Source organism: Colias croceus, chromosome 10 (assembly GCF_905220415.1).
Source record: "Colias croceus chromosome 10, ilColCroc2.1".
Lineage (NCBI taxonomy): Eukaryota > Metazoa > Arthropoda > Insecta > Lepidoptera > Pieridae > Colias > Colias croceus.
The window spans coordinates 10,592,288-10,607,211 of NC_059546.1; the positions used below are offsets into that span (position 1 = coordinate 10,592,288).

Here is a 14,924-nt window from a genome sequence, read left to right on the forward strand (position 1 = left end):
TATTAAATGATATATTTAATACCTACTAAAAAAAAATTGGTTGTCTGAAAAGTCGGTTTACTGACGATAGTTGAACGTGACAACGTCCGATTGTGCTTCTTTGTCGCTCGTTCCGGGCTCTCGCTCGCACTTCAAGCCTTACATGGAACGCCTCAGATGAGTCAGAGCGAGGTAACGCCGCATGAGTCATGTTTTTTCGTGCGTGCAGCCGGTTTTATCGAATTATAAGACGTTGTCACGTCAAAATAGTTATAGACTATAAAGTTTAAAGATTGTATTTATCAGTAAGTCGCTTTTTCCCTTTTTTTATGCAACGAAAAGTATGTTTCAATATTACAGAACATTTTTTTCATTGATAAAAATTGAACCCATTCCCTTCATCACAATAGTTTACACATTGCACCCGCCAGGTCTCCATTTTAACAGGGTCCTGATCGAAATGTCAAAAGTTGAATTCGAAATTGTGAGTTGCATTTTAGAAACTCCATTATGAAAGTGAACTTTTCGATTGGAAAATCGTTTGTGAATAAGCACTGAAATGTAGCTTGCTGATGAAATATGTGAATAGTAGTAGTATTTTATTAGTATTGTCTGTTATGTGTTCAGTATTCATGATGGGATGCAAACTTGCCGCTTGTGCCTTTAAAAAATATATTATTTATTTAATTACGGTCAGCCAACAGTTGTTTACATCAGCACAAACATACAGAAACAAGAACACAAAATAACTTATATATTAGCAACTTCAAATATAACATTACAATATTGCTCTGCTTCCTAACTAGGTTATTACCTGTATCTCAGAAGGATGATTAGGATACAACAAAAAGTATATAGGATACGTCACTTTAGGAACTTAGGAATAACCTAACTTTGTAATACTAATAATAATAATTGAAGCCTTATTTTTAATCTTACCTGAATACTGTCAAGCCAAGATAAGTCTGCATTCAACTGCATGCGTTTTGCGTACGTGTGAATAGCCAGACAGACAGAATTCTAAAGGTTTTTTTTATTAATTTTTCATTTACTCTATTACCAGAGTTTATCTGTTATTACTAACTAGCTGCTCCGTGAGGTTTCACCCCCGTGGCTCCACTCCTGTTGGTTGTAGCGTGATGATATATAGCTTATAACCTTCCTCAATAAATGAGCTATCTAACACCGAATGAATTTTTAAAATCGGACCAGTAGTTCCCGAGATTAGCGCGTTCAAACAAACAAACAAACTCTTCAGCTTTATAATATTAGTAAGTGTAGATATTCAACATGTACAATCAAACATAGACATACCTGTTTCATATTTACAATTTTTAATCACATGAAAGAGTCTGTAAGCCCCATTTAACTGTTTGTTAATTCTCATTGGAAGCTCAAAATCTTCAATCGAACGATACAATATGTTCTATTTCAGTTCATATTGTTCGATTCATATTGAAGTTCCCTTTCAATGGTCGAGTGCTCGGAATGAAATCGATTCTAGGTTTTATGAGCTACAAATTGCATGTACGTACTTGACGTGATGTATTGTTTGTGGGACAAAAAGTTAATCAGTGTACGGGAAAATAGAGCAAATATATGAGGAAAAAGTTTAAATGTTGATTATGACCACCTATGACCGATTTTTGATTTGATGTTAGTCGGATTTTTATCCGGTATCGAAGTTGAGCTTCGACTAGTTTCATTTTAAATTATATTAAATTTTGTGATTTAATGTAGCATTTTTAGTAGTAAATTGTGTGAGTATAATAATGAAGAAATTATAAATTTAATAATAATTGCATTTTCCATATTAAAGTCTCTAAAAAAGGGTTTTAACTCTTATTATATTACTGCATATCTATCACCATTATTGCAAAAACATTAGGCATAATATTTAAGAGAAGAGAGAACTTTTTATTATTGTATTATCAGGGATATTTCGAATTGCACCCACAATTTGCGCTTAAAGTGCTCTGTTATAATTACATTTACCGATAATGAATCATTTATCAAATCTATACTAGAATGTACATGAAAATAATAATTTATTAGACGTGTAATAATTCGTTTTTATATTTGTTAGTTTTTATACAGAGAACTTTGCATATTATTTCTAAGTGCGGTCGCAAGCACTTTACCCTTTATAAAAAGGTGATCAGGCTTTAATGACCCGCTCGTAGCGGGAAACGCAATGAAAATGTAGTTTATTTTCTTGAATAAAATGAGTTTATTGCAACTCTATTTATACAAAGTCATAAAAACTTAATGATGTAACCAAAATCATGCACTTTGCTTGCTTTAATGATTTGGTATGAATTTTTAGTATTTTACACTCCAGTGATATTTCATAAAAAATACATTAAGTATGCGAAAGAAAATCGGCAACAAATATCTCCTTCAAGTGGAAATATAGTTCGCATCGGAAAGCTTCCCACTCTAAAAGTTGTTTGGAATAAGGTCACGAGTGATGTTTTATCTAGATACTATCCTTCCGTGTTGCAGATTCAAGATTGCATTATTTTATACAGCTAACCTATAGGTAGCGGTTTTCCCGCCGCGGGAATCCGCTCGCCAACGCTGCCGCAGACCATCAAACTGCACGAGACGCGGTTTATCGCTGTTTTCTGTTCATTTGAACATCACGAGCGAGCGTCAAGGTCCCGCGCCGAATGATGTAACGTAGCGGGAAACCGCCCGTGTAGTTTAAAGCGCCGGTTATCAGCGGCGGTTTGACGCTGCATGCGGCGGTCGAATTTGTCCCGCCTGTGAACCGCGACGGGAAACCGCGCAGTGTAGTATGCAGCATACAACTTACATATTAAATTGTGACTAGTGCGGTTCAGAAGCGGAATCCCGCGGCGGGAAAACCGCTCGTATAGTATCACCCAAAATCTTTCATGATTATAATTGAAGTAATCAGCACTTATACATACCTATAATAAATGGTCTTATCATTTTTTTCAATATCTGCTCTATATCAATTAATTATAAGCTTTAAAACCTTCGAAATACTTAATTTTCTTATCATTATTTACTTAGTGTTGTTTCTAGTGTACCTTCGTTTATACAAATCGTTATATAATTTGTATTTTATTATTTTGTGTTCGTCAGACATATTAAAATACAAATTATATAACAAATTTGTTCTTAATAAATTTTACAAAAGTTCGTAGCAAATTTAAAAGAAAATTAAATAACAAATTTTGCAAGAAAATATAAGTATTTACTACTTTATCAGTGCTCGGGGTTTCGCCAATTTCTTCATAGCAAAGTTTTAGTTCAAATATTGTTATTACTCGATACACTAATTCCGAACAAAGTTACGACACCTCGAGAAACTTGAAGTTTATGAAACTTGCAACTTAAGTTACAAATAAGGGAAGTGTTCCGAGGTTGAGTGATTTGCATACATATTCATTATGAAATAGTTTATAGTTAAAACATTAATAGTAATACTCAATCTGAGCAAGTTTTGTCTCATCAATATATGTTTCAAGGATCAATAATGTTCTTGAATATTACTTGCAAAATCTGAGATCATTTACCGAATGGATTATTGTCTGGATTGAATATTAGGTATATCGCCATGGACAAATTCATGTCTGAAATATTTAATAACTATGTCACGTCACCCACGAGGGAATATTAACTACATATTACATTCATGAACTAATTAAAAGCAAACGATAGAATTAAGTCGCGATTACCATTTGAAAATAAAACCCGCAACTTGTTCGGTAGAAAATGTATAAGTTGGATATAAGTTACATATTATGTAATATTGACATGATTTTAAAAGAGCAACTATGGAGTTTCTTGCCGATTCTTCTCCATAGATACTGCTTTCCGAATCGGTGGTAAATGTTAAAAATACTTATGTAATGACGATTCGAAAGTGCTACTAAATAGTAGTCTAATTGAATAAATGAATGTTTGAGTTTGAGTTTGAGTTTGAGTTTGAAAGAGAACAAGTCACAGACCACGTACATAATAGCAATATTAATCATTATGTCAGTAGATCTCATATAGTAAGCATATCATTACACAAAAAGCACATTTCAACTATCCTACCCAAAAGTTTTAACGCGTAAAGACGGGTCTCTGAACTCCCCAAACACAAGATCTCACAAGCGAAGGCACTCAAAACCTCTGGGCTATAAAACTGGAAGAGCTCCTCTGGGCCCAGCACAGGTGGTTTTATGGCTTCCTTAAGTGTCGAAACTTGATTGAACTCGTTTCTCTTTTGATCGCGGATCGAATTTCAGTAGGCTTTGTACTGTATATGATGTGTTTTATTTTTAACTAGAGATTGAAGGGAATCAATGATATGCATTACTTCCACGAAGTTACTACTAGCTGTTGCCTGTGGCTTCGTACACGTGGTTAAAGGAAATTCCATGAGAATGATACGTTTTACCACGGATAAAAGTAGCCTATATTATTCTTTAACCTCCAAACCATCTCTTGACACAAAAATAATACCATACATACCATACTGATCATACCATACTGATCCGGTGTGACGTAAAAGAAAGACAAAGGAACAAAACATATTCGAATAGTATTAGAATTAAGTGTAGGGAAATATTACCAGGGATAACATGGATATTGCATTTCTCTCTCATTTCTAAACTATCTTCACGCAGAGATAACAAAGAAAAAAAAAAGGTGTAAAGCAATTCCAGTAGAAATTATTCAGCCAATTTAAAACAGAATAGATACCAATAAACGTTTAATTAATAACACAAATAAGACAAGCTTCATGCTGGAGATTCCCGGAAATTAATCCGTAACCAATCATAAGCCTTATAATATACCGCCATCTTGAAACTAAGACATCGAAATTGGGTTGATAAAATACAATGCAAATTTATGTGTATTTTAGTTTGATTGTTTTTCAGCGATAATAAATTAATGGTCTAAAATCATTTTTATGCGTACAACTTTATGAATATAATAATAAATTTGATCTTCTGGAAGGGCTTGCGTGTGATACCTATAAGAAATAATTTCCCGTTTAGATGTTAATAATGAAATTGAATAAGAAGTAGCTGTCAACCCTTACATTTTATTTAGAAGTTAGCAAAGAAAAGAATAACTTTCTTTGTTAACGTGTGAAAATGATGAATCTTATCTCTTATCTTGGCTAATATTTCACTTTGATAAAACCTTTGAAACACAGATCACGACCCCGATGACTGAGCGTTTATTTATAAATTTATAAATATAAATTTATAAAGAATAGAAAAAAATCGATCACGAGGCGGGACTCGTTTCTTTATTTGTTTGTTTCGTTGAACGCGCTAATCTTGGGAACTATAGGTCCGGTTTGAAAAAATCTTTTAGTGTTAGATAGCGCATTTATCGAGGAATGTTTTAGGTTGTATATCATCACCCTAAGACTTATAGGAGCAGAGCATAATGCAGGTAACCGTAACACTAGTATGAAATAACCACGAGAATTCAGCAAACTTCACCTGTATTATAAAACCAGACCAAATACACCGCATATTGATATTGTGTCATCCGTTCGTTGTGTAATGTATACCGCAATCCCGTGTTCCCACAGGTGTGGTGCAAACGAATTGATAGGTTGCTTGAACTTTGATTTCAGAAAAACGCAGAAATTCACTTTCCATGATAACTGACTACTGCAGTATTTAAAACAATCTCTTGATAATGTGTATTTTACTATATATTTATTGTATTTCCTATGCCACGAATACGATTATTCCTTTGTTAAAAGAAACAAGCTTTCAAAGGTTTCCTTCAGATCATTATACACGTAGGTTATAGGTATAAATTCAGCATTGGTATTTGCATGTGATTCTCTCCAATTTAGGGTATAAAATCCCCATGACATTTATTTCCCACAATTCCAAATATTTATCTCATTAGTTTCATAAATAATGAACCGTAACCGAGGGTTTCCTATCAGATCAGTTCGAATTTGTGTCACCGATTAAGATAAATTTAAGATATTGCTACTAACACCATTATACTTATAATTTCTCCGTTCCGGACTACTTCTCTCAACTTTAGTCTTTACACATTTTAAATGACTGGAACTTTAGCAACTCCCGGTCTTTAATAATTCACTGGTGAATATGAAAATATAAAACGGACGTTTATGAGCCGGTTCCCACGACATGTGAAGCATAATATGAGAATTTCAACAAGACAACCAAGAACATACTGCAAGGAAATTTTATTTTATGATTTGCCTACGACATTCACATAAAATAGGACATCAAAATAAAATAGGTCAAAACTTTAGATATCGAAAACAGCAAGAAGCAAACATAACTAAAAGAAAACATTATTCGTGAACAATCTATACATATAATAAATCTGTAGAAGGGTCAATTCTGTACATTGAAGATATTGAAAAAATAAATAGCAGGGGGTGTTACTGGATCGATACCAAACCCAAATATGAGATTAAAAAAATTTTTGTCTGTCTGTCTGTCTGTCTGTATGTGAAGACATCACGTGAAAACTAACGGTTCGATTTCGATGAAACTTGGTATAATTATACCTTATTATCCTGGGCGTAAAATAGGATACTTTTTATCCTGGAAAAATACGTAGAAAAAAATAATCTTAATTTTTCAGCTTTATCCATAGACGTTGTTCTGTAGAACCGCGAACACACGGACCCAAATACGGCTAGGCACATTATTATAGGCCTAGCCGTATTTGGGTCCAATAGATATTTATAAGATGTCATTGTCCGAGTTACTCAAAATGGAGAAATAAACCATCCACGCGAAGACCGACATCCGCGCGGACAGAGTCGCGGGCAGAAGCTAGTAGGTATATAATAGGCTTAAAATATTATGTAAATAGTTAATACCTACAGCAGCAAAAAGTATTAGGTTATGTCACTATCTTTATGATGAATGCAAAAAACTCCACATAAATTAAAATCCGTCAAGCGAAATATACATATACATACACTCTCCTTTTTTCGCAGTCGGTTAAAAATGTAACCAAAGCTATGAAGAATTACTTAATAACAAAATAACGCTAAAGACTGTCCCTCGCTCCACGCTTGAATCCCGTGCATTTTTAAGGTCGTTATATTTCCACCGCACACGACTCTGTTATCATTCGTTCAAGAGCAGTTTTCAATTATACTATAATGTCTCTTCGTCGTTAACGTTGGACAGAACACTGTTATTTTAGCGAATGCAATTCTGCGAAGCGCTTGTTATACGGTTAGGTTATTAAATTTAAAAGCAAAAACCAACTCGTGATTATATTTTTGCTAATGAGTAATGCGTTTGTTTTGTTTTTAAACTAGCTTACCGCCCGCGGCTTCGCCAGCTTTGTCTAAAACCTAATAAATTATATACTAAAGCATTCCTCTTGAATCACTCTATTTATTAAAAAAAACCGCATCAAAATCCGTTGCGTAGTTTGAAAGATTTATATTGTTAGCGAGATGAACAGTGGTGGTTTTCAAACGTGTCAGGGATTTAGCAAGATATAAATTCAGCTTAATTCCCTTTGTGATTTTCTGCGATGTAATTAAAATTTATCTGCGCATGTTGTAACATCACCACTGCTCGAACGGTGAAGAAAAACATCGTGAGGAAACCGACATGTCGAAGAATTAAACCGCCAACACGCACTTGGCCAGCGCGGTGGATTATGGCCTGTACCCTCATAGGAGGCCCGTGTCCCAGCAGTGGGAACGTATATGGGCTGATGATGATGATGATGATGATGATGAATTACAATTTACTAGTCGATGTTATTAGGTACGACCACAGACTAATAATAATATGGGTACTACGTGTTCGACGTATAAACTGATTTATATTTAAAACTCCTGATTTTTTGTTGAATTTAATACTACTGTATTGATTTTGCTAAAACTTGCACTATTCCTACGTAGGTATGTGGTTATTAAAACTCTGTGATTCGTAAAAATTATTTTTAACTGATTCTCAAACCTGAGACATATCCATATGAAGATTCCTCGAAAATAATCACTAAACTAGAGTGAATAAAGAGGCAATCTCTAAATGAAAAATGAAAGAACGCAATGAAACTACGTAGTGAGTAAAATTGAAAAGAAAACTTCGCTTAGGGAATTGCAAATATTTGTTCCGTCAACAACTTCAGGTTAAGCCTCGACGCTGTCAGTATTATATTCTTAAAGTACTTTATAAAACTGGATGAAATTTAGCATTTTTCCTTCATTATTTTATACTTGCTGTTTTATTTGAGCAAATAATCATCAGCAACTTAGTTTCAATGGTTACAACCTAAAACTTCAATCAAATATTCGTAGGTTCGGGAGATGAGCTCATTTGCTCAATGTTAAATACAATAATTGAATTAATTTTTCAATTGTTGAAAGCAAGGTTGAAAGAAAACACCGTGAAAAAAATGACATGTCAAAGAATTAAAAATTTGTGACGTGTGTCGTCAGCGAGGTAGATTATTTATCTATACTACATATAATAAATCTGTAGAAGGGTCAATTCTGTACATTGAAAATATTGAAAAAATAAATAGCAGGGGGTGTAACTGGATCGATACCAAACCCAAATATGTATAATTAAATAAATTTTTGTCTGTCTGTCTGTCTGTCTTTCTGACTGTCTGTCTGTCTGTATGTGAAGGCATCACGTAAAAACTAACGGTTCGATTTCGATTAAATTTGGTATAATTATACCTTATTATCCTGGGCATAAAATAGGATACTGTTTATCCCAGAAAAATACGTAGAAAAAAAATAAATCTTAATTTTTCTTAATTTTTCCGCGCGGACGGAGTCGCGGGCGTAAGCTAGTGGCTTATAAATGCATGAGCATTCAATCTAATGCTCATGTGACGTGTGTCTTTTACAATATTGCAACTTATAGTTCAGGATACATCGCCCATTTTTGCAAGTGACTACTATCAAGTTGATTTTCCGTTTGTAGCTTTATTTTGATGAGACACCGAATAATTTCGTGTACGAAACTCTCGATTGTGGTAGCTAACAGAGATAACAAGGATAAAATTTTTTGATTTGATGGTTCTCAAATATTTATTACTATCTGAATTTTTTTTGTTCAATCTCAAGATAATTACCTTTATATATAATATACCATGTCATTTTTTAATTTATTGTGATTGTTGTTCAGTATACTATAAAATGTATTTTAAATAGAGAAAAATTGAACTAATTACTACATTTAATACTTTAATTAAAGGTTTTTAACGCTAAACACGTCACCTGACTTACCAACTACGTTTTTGCTCAAACTTCATAAACCTTTTCATAGTTATAAATTGTGCTGACGTTGTAATTAAAGAGCTGCTCCATTTGCATATTAACATCACATTTGCATAATTAAAAAGTATAGAAGCATTTTGCCATATTTCTTGTCACATTGGTGCATACTGTTGGTTTTAGCGCGTTTTAAAGTATTATTGTTGTTCATAGTGAGGATTTATGACGACCTGAAGATAATCTATGCCCTATCTGTCTTTTTTACATAAAAAAGAGCGTATGAGTCGACAAGAATCAGAAGTGAAACTTCTTTTGCAAGATTCAAAGATATGAAAATCGTCGCCTTACTCCTTGACGTGAAGGTATTGTCATGTCAAAATTTTATACTCAACGCGCCTAAAGAAGTTTCACTTCAAAAAATTCTATAGATGCAATGTATTTTATTACATTATATTTTATAAACCTTTTATAAAAAAAGACCTTCCCGCCTGGCAGAATTAATAGCGTTGGTTTTCTTCCGCCAACTTATGCTGAGTCAGGTCTGAGGACCCTTTTTTAACTGGAGCATGCATGACGGCGACTTCTTGTCAATAATTCTTTCATATGAAAAGTTTTTTATTTGCTTTTTCAATCCATATCTATACTTATATTATAAAGAGATTTAGTTGCGTGTTTGTTTGTTTGAAATTAATAAGCTCCGAGACTACTGGACCGATTAAAAAAATATTTCTCTAACAGAAAGCTACATTATGTCTCAATGATATCGGCTATGTATTTTCTATTGTTTTTATCTCGGATCAATCCGGGTACGAAAATTTATACAAAAAATATCAGCAAATCAAACACATACCATAAATTCCAGCTTCCTTTAAAAATTATTCAAACATACTCAAAATTGTGTTATCTATAAATTCATTTATTTATCTGCTTATGAAATTACCAGTTCGTTTGACATTATTTAACTGTGAAATGCAATCTGCTTTATTTGCATAGGTACGTTAGTGGAAATTTCTGGCAAAACTGAGGGGAATTAATTAAAAATATTCATAAATATGTATGTTTTATTGTTTGTTTAATTATCTTATATCGCAATGCAGCAATTTATTTATTATCTGATGTTCTTTATGTATATGAATAATTAAATTTAAAGGTGTGACATCATGAAAAATAAAAACAATAACAAAGTTCTAAACTAAGGTTAAAGTTTATCTAAATAATAAACTTAAACTGCTTCCATAATGAACCAATTCTTAATTAATATTTATTTTTCTTTCTTCTTTTTCAGCCCGGTTTAACCCCAAAGTTGGGTATAGGCCTCTTCATGTGCACGCCATTCCTTTCTGTTCGTCGCCACTCGCATAATTAATATTATTTTTATATTAAATGCATTATAAATTTATTTTCACTAAGACTCTGATAATTTTCTTATAACTTAGAACTACATTGACTAGTTTTTTGACAAATAAGAAGATTGTATTGAAACACGGTCGTAACCTTCTTGTAATATAATCGATCAGAACACATGTGACATGCATATAAGCTCATTAACCTCTATGGAGAGGATATTATTTTATAACCTAATAAAAGCAACAGTGTCATCTTTGAAGAAACTATACCGATAGGTTATATCTTAGAGCATTCTAAGGGTTATATAATTCTTCATAATAATACGAAAAATACGAAAAGCTATAGGTAATTTGTGTAGGTAACTGTAGAGTAGTGCTTCTGCCCCCAAGGTTTCCAAATAATAAAGCCTTTTTCTTTAATTACTTTTAATCCTCTTTACAATACGTGTTGCTTAGGCTAACGCTGGTTGCAGAGCTTGACCGACCATCAGTGCGTACGTCAGTCGCGCTTGTCATATTATGTATGGAAATTCATAAAACCGTTCATAGCTAGACCGACCATACGCACGCGTATTGTCATGCGCATTAGTGTCATAGTCATACAATTGTTGATGCGTATCGTCAGGACCGACGCGGACGGTACGCACTGACGGTCGGTCAAGCTCTGAAACCAGCCTAACCGTTATGCACTACTGACTCTAATAATTTTAATAAATGTAAAAAGCGTCGGGGAAACAATGTGGACACATACATATTCAAAAAGCTTTGATCAGCGAATTGCATATGTGTGTCCCTAGTCCCTACAGTAACTAAATACCTATTTAGTCATTTTCTTTTAGGATATTTCATGCGATTATAATGCATACCTTATATGAACTAATGCAATTGAAAATAATTTAAGGAGATTAATATTATAACTTATCTAATTACTATTTTTGTAGCCGTATTTAAACCATTCTTATTAGAAACATTTGCATTAGCATTCGCTTTTGACGGTCAATAATTAAGAAATAATTTACGTTCTTTTTTGTTTTTATCAATGAACACTTTTTCATCAGATTCACAGTATCTATAGGAACATGTTATTGGCATTTTGCCCAATATTCTTAGTAAAAATAGACAAGAGACTAAATTACGGACATTTCACTAAAGCTTGTATTAATAGTAAAAATAGAAGAATTATTATTATTTTTCAGCCGTTATTTAAAAAGACATGTTGTTAATTAATTATTTGAAACTTAATTAATGAACAACAATAACATTTTGACAATGTGTAAAACAAGGTAAAAATTAAGAGACGTGCAGATAATTATTTTGTTGAATCTTCGTTGAATATTATTATTACAGTTTTTTTAATATTAAAAAATAAAGTTTTTTAAATATTAAAAGGTGTTAATTGCTAGGAATGTTAAAAGATGTTTGGGGAAGACAATTTTTTACTTGAATAAAAATCAGGCGCCGGCGAGATTCGAACTCACGATCTCCTGTTTACTAGACAGGCGCTTTAACCAACTAAGCCACGGTGCCACGGCCGAGATTCTTGAAATTTCAGTTCATTTGTTCAGAAAAATATTTAACATAGAGAAACTCTACAATTCTTGTTGTCCTATTTTTATATTATACTAGCGGCCCGCCCCGGCTTCGCCCGTGGTACATGTTTATGTTTTATTTCCATAAGAACTATCCTCGTACTTCAAGGAATATTATAAAAAAGAATTATCGAAATCGGTCCACCCGTTCACGCGTGATGCCGTGACCAAGGAAAACGGGTTTCATTTTTATATATATATAGATATAATTTGTTTTCTTCTTTATTAGTCGCAAAAAGTAGTTACCATATTACCATTGAACTATCCAATAAGAAGAGGTAACGTTTTTGAATTTTATTTATTTAGAAACTCTATATTGAATAGTCTTTCTAGAAAGCTATATCTAGATATTAATTATAACATACTGAGAAAATTAATTAAATAGACAATGTTTTAATATAAAATTCCCAAATAATAAACAAGAATACTGAATTCGTAGAATACTTTTTTAAATAGTTTTTATCAGAAAAACCAGAGCGTTCACTCACATATATAGATAGATAATATATCTTCTTTAATATATATAAATCTCGTGTCACAATGTTTGTCCTCAATGGACTCCTAAACCACTTAACCGATTATAATAAAATTCGCACACCATGTGTAGTTTGATCCAACTTGAGAGATAAGATAGGTTTTATCCCGGAAATCCTTCGGGAACGGGAACTATGCGGGTTTTTCTTTGAAAACGCGGGCGAAGCCGCGGGCGGAAAGCTAGTATTATTATATACTTATGTTTTGTAAATAAAAATAAACCACTGACCGTAAAAACCAACAACAAAAGAGTATTTAGCGATAAAGTTACATTCTTATTGTTTTATTTCTTTTATTCGTCCATTGTTATTTGTCTTAATTAACATTTGTCCCAACGGGCCACAATTAATGAAACTCGTGACGTCATTAGGGATCCGCAGTCCAACTTTGATTATCATAAGTATCATTTCGTTCGTTGATTTTAACAGTTTTCCTTTGTGATTATGAAGTAGACTAGTAGATGGTATAATATAAAATTTATATTATTCCTATGATTAATTTTTGAAGTGAAACTTCTTTAAACGCGTTGAGAGTAAAATTTAAAGATCGTGTCATGGCAGTAGCGGCACGTCATAGAGTAAGGCAACGATTTTGGTATCTTTGAATCTTGCCAAAAAAGTTTCACTTCTGACACGTGTACTCGACACAAACGCTTTGTTTTTTTTTTTACCTAGTAGGCAATATTTTCTGTTCCCACAGGGCTCAAGTAAGAGACTTGTAAGGCTCCAGTAAGGTCAAGTTCATGTCATTAAAATTGGCCGTCAATCTTATTAGACTGGTAATTCAACTGGGACTTGGCCTTTGTGAAATAGTAAAACCATCAAAAACATTTTCATAGTCAATGTTATACTAAAATATATTAATTGCTATTAAAATCGTTCACTCACAAACTCGTGCTCATACATAAACTGACAAATCTAAACACACACACATACACACCCACACACGCACACATTCACCCACACACACACGCACACATCGCCCACACACACAATACACAAACACATTACACACACACACACGAATACACTCCACACTTAACTATTAATATTTTGTTATTTAAACAGTTTATTATTCTGATGTAGATTCCTATTTTAAGTTAAGGAAGAGCGGGTCCTCCTGACACAGGTTTTATATTAAACTTACTAGGAGGGCCCTACTACTCCATATTGTATTGTATGAAATGAATAATAAAAAGTTTTTCAAGTCAATGTTGCCAAGACACAAGTATAGGGCCTTGTACTCTGAAAAAGTTATCAATATAGAGTTACAGGATTTGCTCTACATCAGGTAGAGCAGCATGTAACTCTTCAAGCCGTAGGTACTTAACAAACTATACATTAGTTAATAATATGATTGTGGCATTAACTTTTTTAACCGACTTCAAAAAAAGGAGGAGGTTATCAATTCGGCCGGTATGTTTTTTTTTTATGTATGTACACCTATTACTCCGAGGTTTCTGAACCGATTTACGTGATTGTTTTTTGTTCGATGCGGTATAGTGTCGAATTGGTCCCATAAAAATTTTATTCGGATAGGCCCAGTAGTTTTTGTTTTATGAGCATTCTTGTCTGTATTTGTAAATGTTGCAAGTGCAAGTTTGAAGTCGGTTGTTTTTAACGCAGTTATTGACTTGCTATGATATATAAAAAAGCTAGATACGTTACCCGCTCTCTATTTTGGCAAGAAAAAACTCAGCTAAGTGCCCGAGTTTCACTTAGTCACGCACCATTCAGCGTCGTGGCTGGACGTTCTTTTTATATTTTAATAGGCAGTTGTTATTACGAAGTACATGAGTGAGACATGTATTATGTCTCGTGCGTGAGAGTGAAAGAGAGAACAACTGTATTGGTGATAATGCGTTAGTAAGTAGGTATGTATTAATTACGCTGTTTTTTAGTGCAATGATGTTGGCGTATGCCGCGTCTACTAGTATAATAGGTCATTGTTGACTTGTTGTATATTTGACGTCGTCCAAAAGAATCATAACTAAGAATCGTCCTTACTTATATCCTGCACATACATAAATAAAATTTCAGCTTTTATAGTATAACTAAAGGCGTTTCGCGCTCTTTCTCTACTATAGATTGCTTGACTTGCTGTACCTACTATTTTGTTTAAAAATAATTCTGTAATCAAACCATCTATAAAAAAAAAATCATCAAAAGCTCCAACTAATTTGCTAATACAGTACTCCAAAATTAATAATGCGCATGCAAATCTTCGCTAATTGTCGTATTT

The 14,924-nt window shown here is 33.2% G+C and overlaps 1 protein-coding gene and 1 non-coding gene across 2 annotated transcripts in view; one reads left to right on the forward strand and one right to left on the reverse strand.

Annotated features, from left to right (window-relative positions):
* LOC123694730 overlaps nt 1-14,924 on the forward strand; it is a 109,151-nt gene that overhangs the window by 44,173 nt on the left and 50,054 nt on the right. The window lies entirely within an intron of this gene.
* Nucleotides 12,014-12,087, reverse strand: Trnat-agu. The gene has a single exon. It is a non-coding gene; the product is annotated as a tRNA-Thr (tRNA).